Consider the following 10,076-nt stretch of genomic DNA (forward strand, 5'->3'; position numbering starts at 1 on the left):
ATAAGTACTAATAGATAAGTACTAATAGATAAGTACTGATAGAAAAGTAATGATAGATAAGCACTAATAGATAAGCACTAATAGATAAGTACTAATAGATAAGTACTAATAGATAAGTACTAATAGATAAGTACTAATAGATAAGTACTAATAGATAAGTACTAATAGATAAGTACTGATAGATAAGTACTAGTAGATAAGTACCTGTTCATACTACCAACAGTCAATACCTGGAACAGTACCTTCATCCCCCCCCCCCCCCCCCCGTGACGAAACCTCTACATCCCCCCACAACCAAGGCGGTTGTGTTTACACCTGTTAATCACCTTACGAGCTGCGGGGCGCTATACGGGGTTGTTTGGCGCCAATAATACCCTCGTTTACCTGTTCCTAAACTGTTTAATATATACTGATTAAGCGGCCATGGTCGAGGAATGATCTACAGGTTTCGTACAGCTGCGAGATGGTCGTTTAGCAGCTATATCTGTGGTCCGGTTAAGGGCAGCTATACCTGTGGTCCGGTTAAGAGGAGCTATACCTGTGGTCCGGTTAAGAGGAGCTATACCTGTGGTCCGGTTAAGAGGAGCTATACCTGTGGTCCGGTTAAGAGGAGCTATATCTGTGGTCCGGTTAAGGGGAGCTATATCTGTGGTCCGTGTTAAAAGGAGCTATACATGTGGTCCGGTTAAAGGGAGCTATATCTATGGTCCGGTTAAGAGGAGCTATACCTGAGGTCCGGTTAAGAGGAGCTATACCTGTGGTCCGGTTAAGAGGAGCTATACCTGTGGTCCGGTTAAGAGGAGCTATACCTGTGGTCCGGTTAAGAGCAGCTATACCTGTGGTCCCGTTAAGGGCAGCTATACCTGAGGTCCGGTTAAGAGCAGCTATACCTGTGGTCCCGTTAAGGGCAGCTATACCTGAGGTCCGGTTAAGAGCACCTATACCTGAGGTCCGGTTAAGAGCACCTATACCTGAGGTCCGGTTAAGAGCACCTATACCTGAGGTCCGGTTAAGAGCACCTATACCTGTGGTCCGGTTAAGGGAAGCTATACCTGAGGTCCGGTTAAGAGCACCTATACCTGAGGTCCGGTTAAGGGGAGTTATACCTGAGGTCCGGTTAAGAGCACCTATACCTGAGGTCCGGTTAAGGGGAGCTATACCTGAGGTCCGGTTAAGAGCACCTATACCTGAGGTCCGGTTAAGGGGAGCTATACCTGAGGTCCGGTTAAGAGCACCTATACCTGAGGTCCGGTTAAGAGCACCTATACCTGAGGTCCGGTTAAGAGCACCTATACCTGTGGTCCGGTTAAGGGGAGCTATACCTGAGGTCCGGTTAAGAGCACCTATACCTGAGGTCCGGTTAAGAGCAGCTATACCTGTTGGACGTGTTGATGTTGGACGTGTCCGTGGTGGGCTGCCATGGACGGTAGTGATGTTGGACGTCTTGTGCTTGCCAAGGTACGTACTCCAAGCGTGGAGCTGCACACTCCAGGGTTGGTCTCACATACGTGGTATACAAATTTCTAAATGATTCCATAAGCAAGTTTCTAAAGGCAGTTATTGTGTTAAACAGCTTTGTTTGTACGTCTGTGTTGCATATATTTTCCCCTAGTGTGAGCAAGAGAGCATAAACAGGGATTTCTTCACACAGAAAGCACTCATAGAGCAAGCAAGTTGTGCTTATTTGTGTTTGGCATGGGGGGGGGGGGGGTTTGTTTACCTGAGGAGGGCCGGGGGGGGGGGGGGAACAGCCACGCGCCTGGACAATTACAGTGAACTGATGACTTGTGTGAGCGGGGCTCCAGGCCCCTTCCGCGAGTAGCCTCCAAAACCTGTACCGGCTTGAACATTACCACGTCATAGTGACGTCATAAACCTCCCCTAAAATCATATATAACAACACACACTGTTATTTATTTTCGTTACGTTAATTTAAGTTGAATTGGGATGGGTTGGGGTTAAGTTAGGTTGGGTTAGGATGGGTTAGGTTAGGTTAGGGTTTGTTTACAGAGTAGTTGGTGACGTAGGTGTGTGCGTACTTTGCTCAGGCGCTAGACCCGACTCTATCGCAGCGCGTGGCGGAGGAGGATGACCAGTGGACGCTGGGAGCTGGTCGCCGGCGGCGGCTCGGCCCTCAAGGGCGTATGACAAATGGCGATCGATATGCGCTGGGTGGCTACACCCCCCCCCCCTGTTACTGGGAGCCCTGTCAGGCTCTATACCACCCGCCTGCTCTATGGTGACTCTGTGTGCTCTGTACAGAGTGTGTGTGTGTGTGTGAGTGTATAATTACCTAAGTGTAATTACCTAAGTGTAGTTTCAGGATGAGAGCTACGCTCGTGGTGTCCCGTCTTCCCAGCACTCTTTGTCATATAAGGCTTTGAAACTACTGACGGTCTTGGCCTCCACCACCTTCTCACCTAACTTGTTCCAACCGTCTACCACTCTTGTTTGCGAAAGTGAGTTTTCTTATATTTCTTCGGCATCTGTGTTTAGCTAGTTTATATCTATGACCTCTTGTTCTTGAAGTTCCAGGTCTCAGGAAATCTTCCCTATCGATTTTATCAATTCCTGTTACTATTTTGTATGTAGTGATCATATCACCTCTTTTTCTTCTGTCTTCTAGTTTTGGCATATTTAATGCCTCTAACCTCTCCTCGTAGCTCTTGCCCTTCAGTTCTGGGAGCCACTTAGTAGCATGTCTTTGCACCTTTTCCAGTTTGTTGATGTGCTTCTTAAGATATGGGCACCACACAACCGCTGCATATTCTAGCTTTGGCCTAACAAAAGTCGTGAACAATTTCTTTAGTATATCGCCATCCATGTATTTAAAAGCAATTCTGAAGTTAGAAAGCGTGGCATAGGCTCCTCGCACAATATTATTTATGTGGTCCTCAGGTGATAGTTTTCTATCTATCACCTGAGGACCACATAAAGAATATTGTGCGAGGAGCCTATGCCACGCTTTCTAACTTCAGAATTGCTTTTAAATACATGGATGGCGATATACTAAAGAAATTGTTCACGACTTTTGTTAGGCCAAAGACTAGAATGTGTGTGTCTGTGTGAGTGTGTGTGTGTGTGTGTGTGTGTGTGTGTGTGTGTGTGTGTGTGTGTGTGTCTGTGTGTGTGTGTGTGTGTCTGTGTGTGTGTGTGTGTGTCTGTCTGTGTGTGTGTGTGTATTCCTGTATGTATATGATTCCCGTCTAAATGAATGCTCTATGTATATCTGAGTTCCGTGTGTACCTGTGAGTCTCTGTGTATACGAGTATATGTCGTATATATGTGAGTCCTGTTACACCCTATGTTTATGAAGCCCATTCCATGTGTGTATATGTGAATTCCGTGTTTATATGTGAATTCCGTGTGTATATGTGAGTTCCATGTTTATATGTGAGTTCCGTGTTTATATGTGAATTCCGTGTGTATATGTGAGTTCCGTGTTTATATGTGAATTCCATGTGTATATGTGAGTTCCGTGTTTATATGTGAATTCCGTGTGTATATGTGAGTTCCATGTTTATATGTGAGTTCCGTGTTTATATGTGAATTCCGTGTGTATATGTGAGTTCCGTGTTTATATGTGAGTTCCGTATGTATATGTGAGAAGATGAATGCGTGATGAATTCTTCCATCTTCCTCTGCCATCAAGGAAAATAGCTATACTTCTTATGAGTATCTTTAATATCTTGAACATATCCTGCTACTGCTTCAAGGGTCCCTTGTGAGGGGTAACTTGAGAAAGGGATACATGTTGCTGGACATACTATAAATGAAAATATTTAATTAATACATATGTATATATTTACCTATAAGTATACTGTGTAGGTAAATGAGTGTGAAAAAGTGAACATATCTGAGTGTGTATGAAATGTATATGTGTATAAAGAGAGTGTATAAGTGCGTGTGTGTATTTATTATTTGTATCTGCAGAGCTATTAGCTCTTGGACCCCGCCTTTTTAACCAATTTTAATTTTTTTCCTCTATTATGTCTACTACATATATTTCACACACACACACCCAGGAAACAGCTCGTAGCAGCTGTCTAACTCCCAGGTACCTATTTATTGCTAGGTGAAAAGGAGCATCAGGGTGAAAAGAACTGTCTATTTGTTGCTGCCTCTGCAGAGGATGGAACCCGGGTCCTCAGGACTACAGCTCCCAAACGCTGTCCACTCAGTCGCGAGGCCCCTCTGTGTGTGTGTGTGTACTCACCTAGTTGTACTCTCCTAGCTGTGCTTGCGGGGGTTGAGCTCTGGCTCTTTGGTGCCGACTCTCAACGGTCAATCAAGTAGACACAGAGAGCGAGAGAGAGAGAGAGAGAGAGAGAGAGAGAGAGAGAGAGAGAGAGAGAGAGAGAGAGAGAGAGAGAGAGAGAGTAGAGAATGTGGTGAAAAACAACTAGGTAGAACCCGGTCTACGTTTAGGGGTAAGACTTAGGAGAGTTTTTGTCGCCGGTGGTGGCGTCCCTCCCTGCTGGGGAGGTAGTGAGCCCTGTGCACTAGTGGGGGGCGGGGGGGTCGTGAGCCCTGTGCACTAGGGGGGGGGCTGTGCACCAGGCACCCCCCCCCCCTACACCCCCGGTTATATGGACAGAACTAACCACTTGGACTTAAAAGCCAAGTCGCGCTCTCCCGTTTTTTGTCATGCAAATGTTCAATCCATTTTCTTTGCCAATCATATAGAGGAACAGGATATAAGGGCGAGGTTATTATAGGTTATTGTTTTCTTGCGACGTGTTGTGGGGGTTTGTGTATGTTTTTTGTATTTTTTTGTATTATAGGATGTGGTCTATTTGATATAGTTATATATGTATTTTTATCCTTAGGATCTCTCTCTCTCTCTCTCTCTCTCTCTCTCTCTCTCTCTCTCTCTCTCTCTCTCTCTCTCTCTCTCTCTCTCTCTCTCTCTCTCTCTCTCTCTCTCTCTTTCTCTCTCTCTCTCTCTCTCTCTCTCTCTCTCTCTCTCTCTCTCTCTCTCTCTCTCTCTCTCTCTCTCTCTCTCTCTCTCTCATTCTTGTCTTTCTAACTTTCTTTTTTTCCAATTAACATTTTAATGCATCTACAAAAGTATAAAACAACTGATTTTTTTATCTTTTTTCCTAATTATAATTTTGCTTTTTTGTCTCATATTTAAAGATTTATATATCCAGATTGACATGAATTTGGCTCTTAGTTATCCTGTAGGCTTGGTGCTGTCTCCCATAGTCATCCGTGGGGGTCACATGACTCCCTCAGCCCTCACCTTACCCTCATCCCTCACCTCAGCCCTCACCCTCAGCCCTTACCTATCCCTCAGCTCTCACCTCCCCCTCAGCCCTGACCTTACCCTTAGCCCTCTCCTCCCCCTCACCCCTCACCTCAGCCCTCACCTTCCCCTCAGCCCTCACCTCAGCCCTCAGGCGGACCATGGCCCTACTCTCAGCTGGACACGCGTCTTCCCTATGTACCTCAGTGCTTCCCTTACAACCTTGCCTCGCCTCCCTAAGGTAGAGTTAAATGAGTCAGATATTATTCGCCTTATCACGACTCATTATAAATGTTTCTGCTTGATAATCAAATTACAAATTGGTATATCATAAAACTACCCATCACATCAATAGGCTCCTTAGCAGCCAAGACCCAAGTAAGGTTCCTTAATACGTATATCCCGTTAGGCATCGTAGGCCACGCCCTCAGAGTACCCAATAGGCCTAAATATGTACTCTTCATAGGCCTCTTCAGCCTGAATATTCGCCATATGCTAATACAGCCGTTAGCCTTAAGGGTAACCTTGAAAAAAACGAAACCAGAAACTGCAATATTTCATCCGCCATTAACATAGCAACAAGGTTATATATATATATCAGTGACTAGCGGAAGTGCCTAGGCCTACTGTAGGCCTGACCACGTGCCTAGGTCGTAGTATTAGTAAGGTATCAGTAAGCCTAAAGCTGTACCCAGAGTGAACCCAGTGCTACAGATCTACGTCATTCTATGGGAGGCCATTTACCATCTGCTGCCATTTTGGGCCGATTTTCAGCAAGTGTTTGGCCGGGGCGAGGCGCAGGTGGGCCAGGAAATAGGGAGCACTTAAGGCGAGCGAGTGCACAGTACTGTGACGTGCTTGACAAACATGTACACAAAATAGGATGAAGTGACGATTGATGGGCACGTCGGCGCAATGAAACCCGTCGTCTGGGGACATTTACCTATTTATAACTCGGTTAAATAATAATATATCCTCTATTTTATCCTCACTAATCGCTTAGGTATCTAAACTCGAGGATATATATATAGAAATGTGTGATGGAAGTTGGCTTTGGGATTTTAAAGTAGAGGGAGGGAGTCTATTTTCAAGGAGTTGGTGGCATCTGGACGTGACATGTAGTGCCGTCGACCGTCCGACACGCGCACATCCTCAGTAACACTTACGATTCAGAAGGGGGAGGTCGTTCGCCTTGCCTCTGGACCTTCTTAACAATTAATCCTAAAGCTTATCTAATCTAGTGAAAAGAGTGCAATACAGTGCTTGAAAATGATCTAAAGATGTGTCTAACTGTGCGTTTTGAAACGTAGACTAGGCTACAGTGGTAGAAGCAGGGAGGGGGATCTACCAGAACTGACCTCAGTGGAGGAGCAATGTGGAGTGAGTATAAGAGAACGCTATATACAGTCTCTCATGTTCTTCATGTGTTCTTCAAGTGTTGAGTGCGTGTGTGTGTGTGTGTGAGGAGCCAGATGGCAGGCTCTAGCCGGCCCGGGTGCCGGCTAGAGCCGTGTGTGTGTGTATGGTGTTGGGAGCCTTATCGGAGTAGATGATCCAGCTCCGTGTCTCTTTTTATAGCGCTCTCTATTCCTGCCTTGAAGAGTATAACCGGGCTCTCTTGCGTCGCCATCTCCCTCCCACACACACACACTCCGTACGCACGCACACGCACCCAGCATACGCACTCACACACACTAGTGCACCCACAGCAACACGCCCTCTACGCACCCAACACGCCACCTCAACACATGCACTCATATACGCGTTTACACTCGATATACACACAAGTATACGCACAGACGGACCCAACACACTCTCAGTATACGCACAGACGGACCCAACACACCCTCAGTATACGCACAGACGGACCCAACACACTCAGTATACGCACAGACGGTCCCAACACACCCTCAGTATACGCACAGACGGACCCAACACACTCAGTATACGCACAGACGGACCCAACACACCCTCAGTATACGCACAGACGGACCCAACACACCCAGTATACGCACAGACGGACCCAACACAACATGGGGACCCAACATTTGCACTCACAGCCAACATACGCACTCGCACACACGTACCCCGCAACAGCACATGCACTCACAACCCACATACGAACACACATGTACCCAGAACAACACACAAACTTACACACATACACGTACCTAAACAACATACGCCTTTATACGCATTTACCGCCAAGCCTTAAAGGACAGTAATTACACAACACCTGACCAGTTGCCTAGCGTACGAGGTGGTGTGTGGTGAGGTGTGGTCGTGTGTGGTGAGGTGTGGTCGTGTGTGGTGAGGTGTGGTGAGGTGTGGTCGTGTGTGGTGAGGTGTGGTCGTGTGTGGTGAGGTGTGGCCGTGTGTGGTGAGGTGTGGTCGTGTGTGGTGAGGTGTGGTCGTGTGTGGTGAGGTGTGGTCGTGTGTGGTGAGGTGTGGTCGTGTGTGGTGAGGTGTGGTCGTGTGTGGTGAGGTGTGGCCGTGTGTGGTGAGGTGTGGTCGTGTGTGGTGAGGTGTAGCCGTGTGTGGTGAGGTGTAGCCGTGTGTGGTGAGGTGTGACCGTGTGTGGTGAGGTGTGGTCGTGTGTGGTGAGGTGTGGCCGTGTGTGGTGAGGTGTGGTCGTGTGTGGTGAGGTGTGGCCGTGTGTGGTGAGGTGTGGTCGTGTGTGGTGAGGTGTGGTCGTGTGTGGTGAGGTGTAGCCGTGTGTGGTGAGGTGTGGTCGTGTGTGGTGAGGTGTAGCCGTGTGTGGTGAGGTGTGGTCGTGTGTGGTGAGGTGTAGCCGTGTGTGGTGAGGTGTGACCGTGTGTGGTGAGGTGTGACCGTGTGTGGTGAGATGTGGTCGTGTGTGGTGAGGTGTAGCCGTGTGTGGTGAGGTGTAGCCGTGTGTGGTGAGGTGTGGCCGTGTGTGGTGAGGTGTGGTCGTGTGTGGTGAGGTGTAGCCGTGTGTGGTGAGGTGTGGTCGTGTGTGGTGAGGTGTAGCCGTGTGTGGTGAGGTGTGGTCGTGTGTGGTGAGGTGTAGCCGTGTGTGGTGAGGTGTGGTCGTGTGTGGTGAGGTGTAGCCGTGTGTGGTGAGGTGTGACCGTGTGTGGTGAGGTGTGACCGTGTGTGGTGAGGTGTAGCCGTGTGTGGTGAGGTGTAGCCGTGTGTGGTGAGGTGTGGTCGTGTGTGGTGAGCTGTAGCCGTGTGTGGTGAGGTGTGGCCGTGTGTGGTGAGGTGTGGTCGTGTGTGGTGAGGTGTAGCCGTGTGTGGTGAGGTGTGGCCGTGTGTGGTGAGGTGTGGCCGTGTGTGGTGAGGTGTGGCCGTGTGTGGTGAGGTGTGGCCGTGTGTGGTGAGGTGTGACCGTGTGTGGTGAGGTGTGACCGTGTGTGGTGAGGTGTGGCCGTGTGTGGTGAGGTGTAGCCGTGTGTGGTGAGGTGTGGCCGTGTGTAGTGGGGTGTGGCCGTGTGTGTGGTGTGTGACCGTGTGTGTGTGTGTGTGTGGTGTGTGACCGTGTGTGTGTGGAGTGTGACCGTGTGTGTGTGTGGTGTGTGGCCGTGTGTGTGGAGTGTGACCGTGTGTGTGTGTGGTGTGTGACCGTGTGTGTGTGGAGTGTGACCGTGTGTGTGTGGAGTGTGACCGTGTGTGTGTGTGGAGTGTGACCGTGTGTGTGTGTGGTGTGTGACCGTGTGTGTGTGTGGTGTGTGACCGTGTGTGTGTTTGATGTGTGACCGTGTGTGTGTGTGTGGTGTGTGACCGTGTGTGTGGAGTGTGACCGTGTGTGTGTGTGTGGAGTGTGACCGTGTGTGTGTGTGTGGAGTGTGACCGTGTGTGTGTGTGTGGAGTGTGACCGTGTGTGTGTGGTGTGTGACCGTGTGTGTGTGTGTGGTGTGTGACCGTGTGTGTGTGTGTGGTGTGTGAACGTGTGTGTGTGTGGAGTGTGACCGTGTGTGTGTGTGGTGTGTGACCGTGTGTGTGTGGTGTGTGACCGTGTGTGTGTGGTGTGTGAGCGTCTGTGTGTGTGGTGTGTGACCGTGTGTGTGGAGTGTGACCGTGTGTGTGTGTGTGGAGTGTGACCGTGTGTGTGTGGTGTGTGACCGTGTGTGTGTGGTGTGTGACCGTGTGTGTGTGTGGTGTGTGACCGTGTGTGTGTGGTGTGTGACCGTGTGTGCGTGTGGTGTGTGACCGTGTGTGTGTGTGGAGTGTGACCGTGTGTGTGTGTGGTGTGTGACCGTGTGTGTGTGTGGTGTGTGACCGTGTGTGTGTGGTGTGTGACCGTGTGTGTGTGTGGTGTGTGACCGTGTGTGTGTGTGGTATGTGACCGTGTGTGTGTGTGGAGTGTGACCGTGTGTGTGTGTGGAGTGTGACCGTGTGTGTGTGTGTGGAGTGTGACCGTGTGAGTGTGTGGTGTGTGACCGTGTGTGTGTGTGGTGTGTGACCGTGTGTGTGTGTGTGGTGTGTGACCGTGTGTGTGTGTGGTGTGTGACCGTGTGTGTGTGTGGTGTGTGACCGTGTGTGTGTGTGGTGTGTGATCGTGTGTGTGTGGAGTGTGGCCGTGTGTGTGTGTGGGGTTGACCGTGTGTGTGTGTGTGGAGTGTGACCGTGTGTGTGTGGAGTGTGACCGTGTGTGTGTGTGGTGTGTGACCGTGTGTGTGTGGTGTGTGACCGTGTGTGTGTGGTGTGTGTGACCGTGTGTGTGTGGTGCGTGTGACCGTGTGTGTGTGGTGTGTGTGACCGTGTGTGTGTGGTGTGTGTGACCGTGTGTGTGTGGTGTGTGTGACCGTGTGTGTGTGTGGTGTGTGACCGTGTGTGTGTGTGGTGTGTGACCGTGTGTGTGTGT

The 10,076-nt window shown here is 49.4% G+C and overlaps 1 protein-coding gene across 2 annotated transcripts in view; it reads left to right on the forward strand.

Annotated features, from left to right (window-relative positions):
* Positions 1-6,402: 6,402 nt before the first annotated feature.
* The window catches only part of LOC123763138 (uncharacterized), a 180,599-nt gene continuing 176,925 nt past the window's right edge, over positions 6,403-10,076 (forward strand). For both annotated transcript variants that reach the window (XM_069303133.1, XM_069303134.1), the window contains exon 1: positions 6,403-6,628. The gene's annotated coding sequence lies outside the window, so the exon portion shown is untranslated. The remainder of the gene's footprint in view (positions 6,629-10,076) is intronic.

This window comes from Procambarus clarkii, chromosome 49 (genome assembly GCF_040958095.1).
Source record: "Procambarus clarkii isolate CNS0578487 chromosome 49, FALCON_Pclarkii_2.0, whole genome shotgun sequence".
In the NCBI taxonomy this organism is placed as follows: domain Eukaryota; kingdom Metazoa; phylum Arthropoda; class Malacostraca; order Decapoda; family Cambaridae; genus Procambarus; species Procambarus clarkii.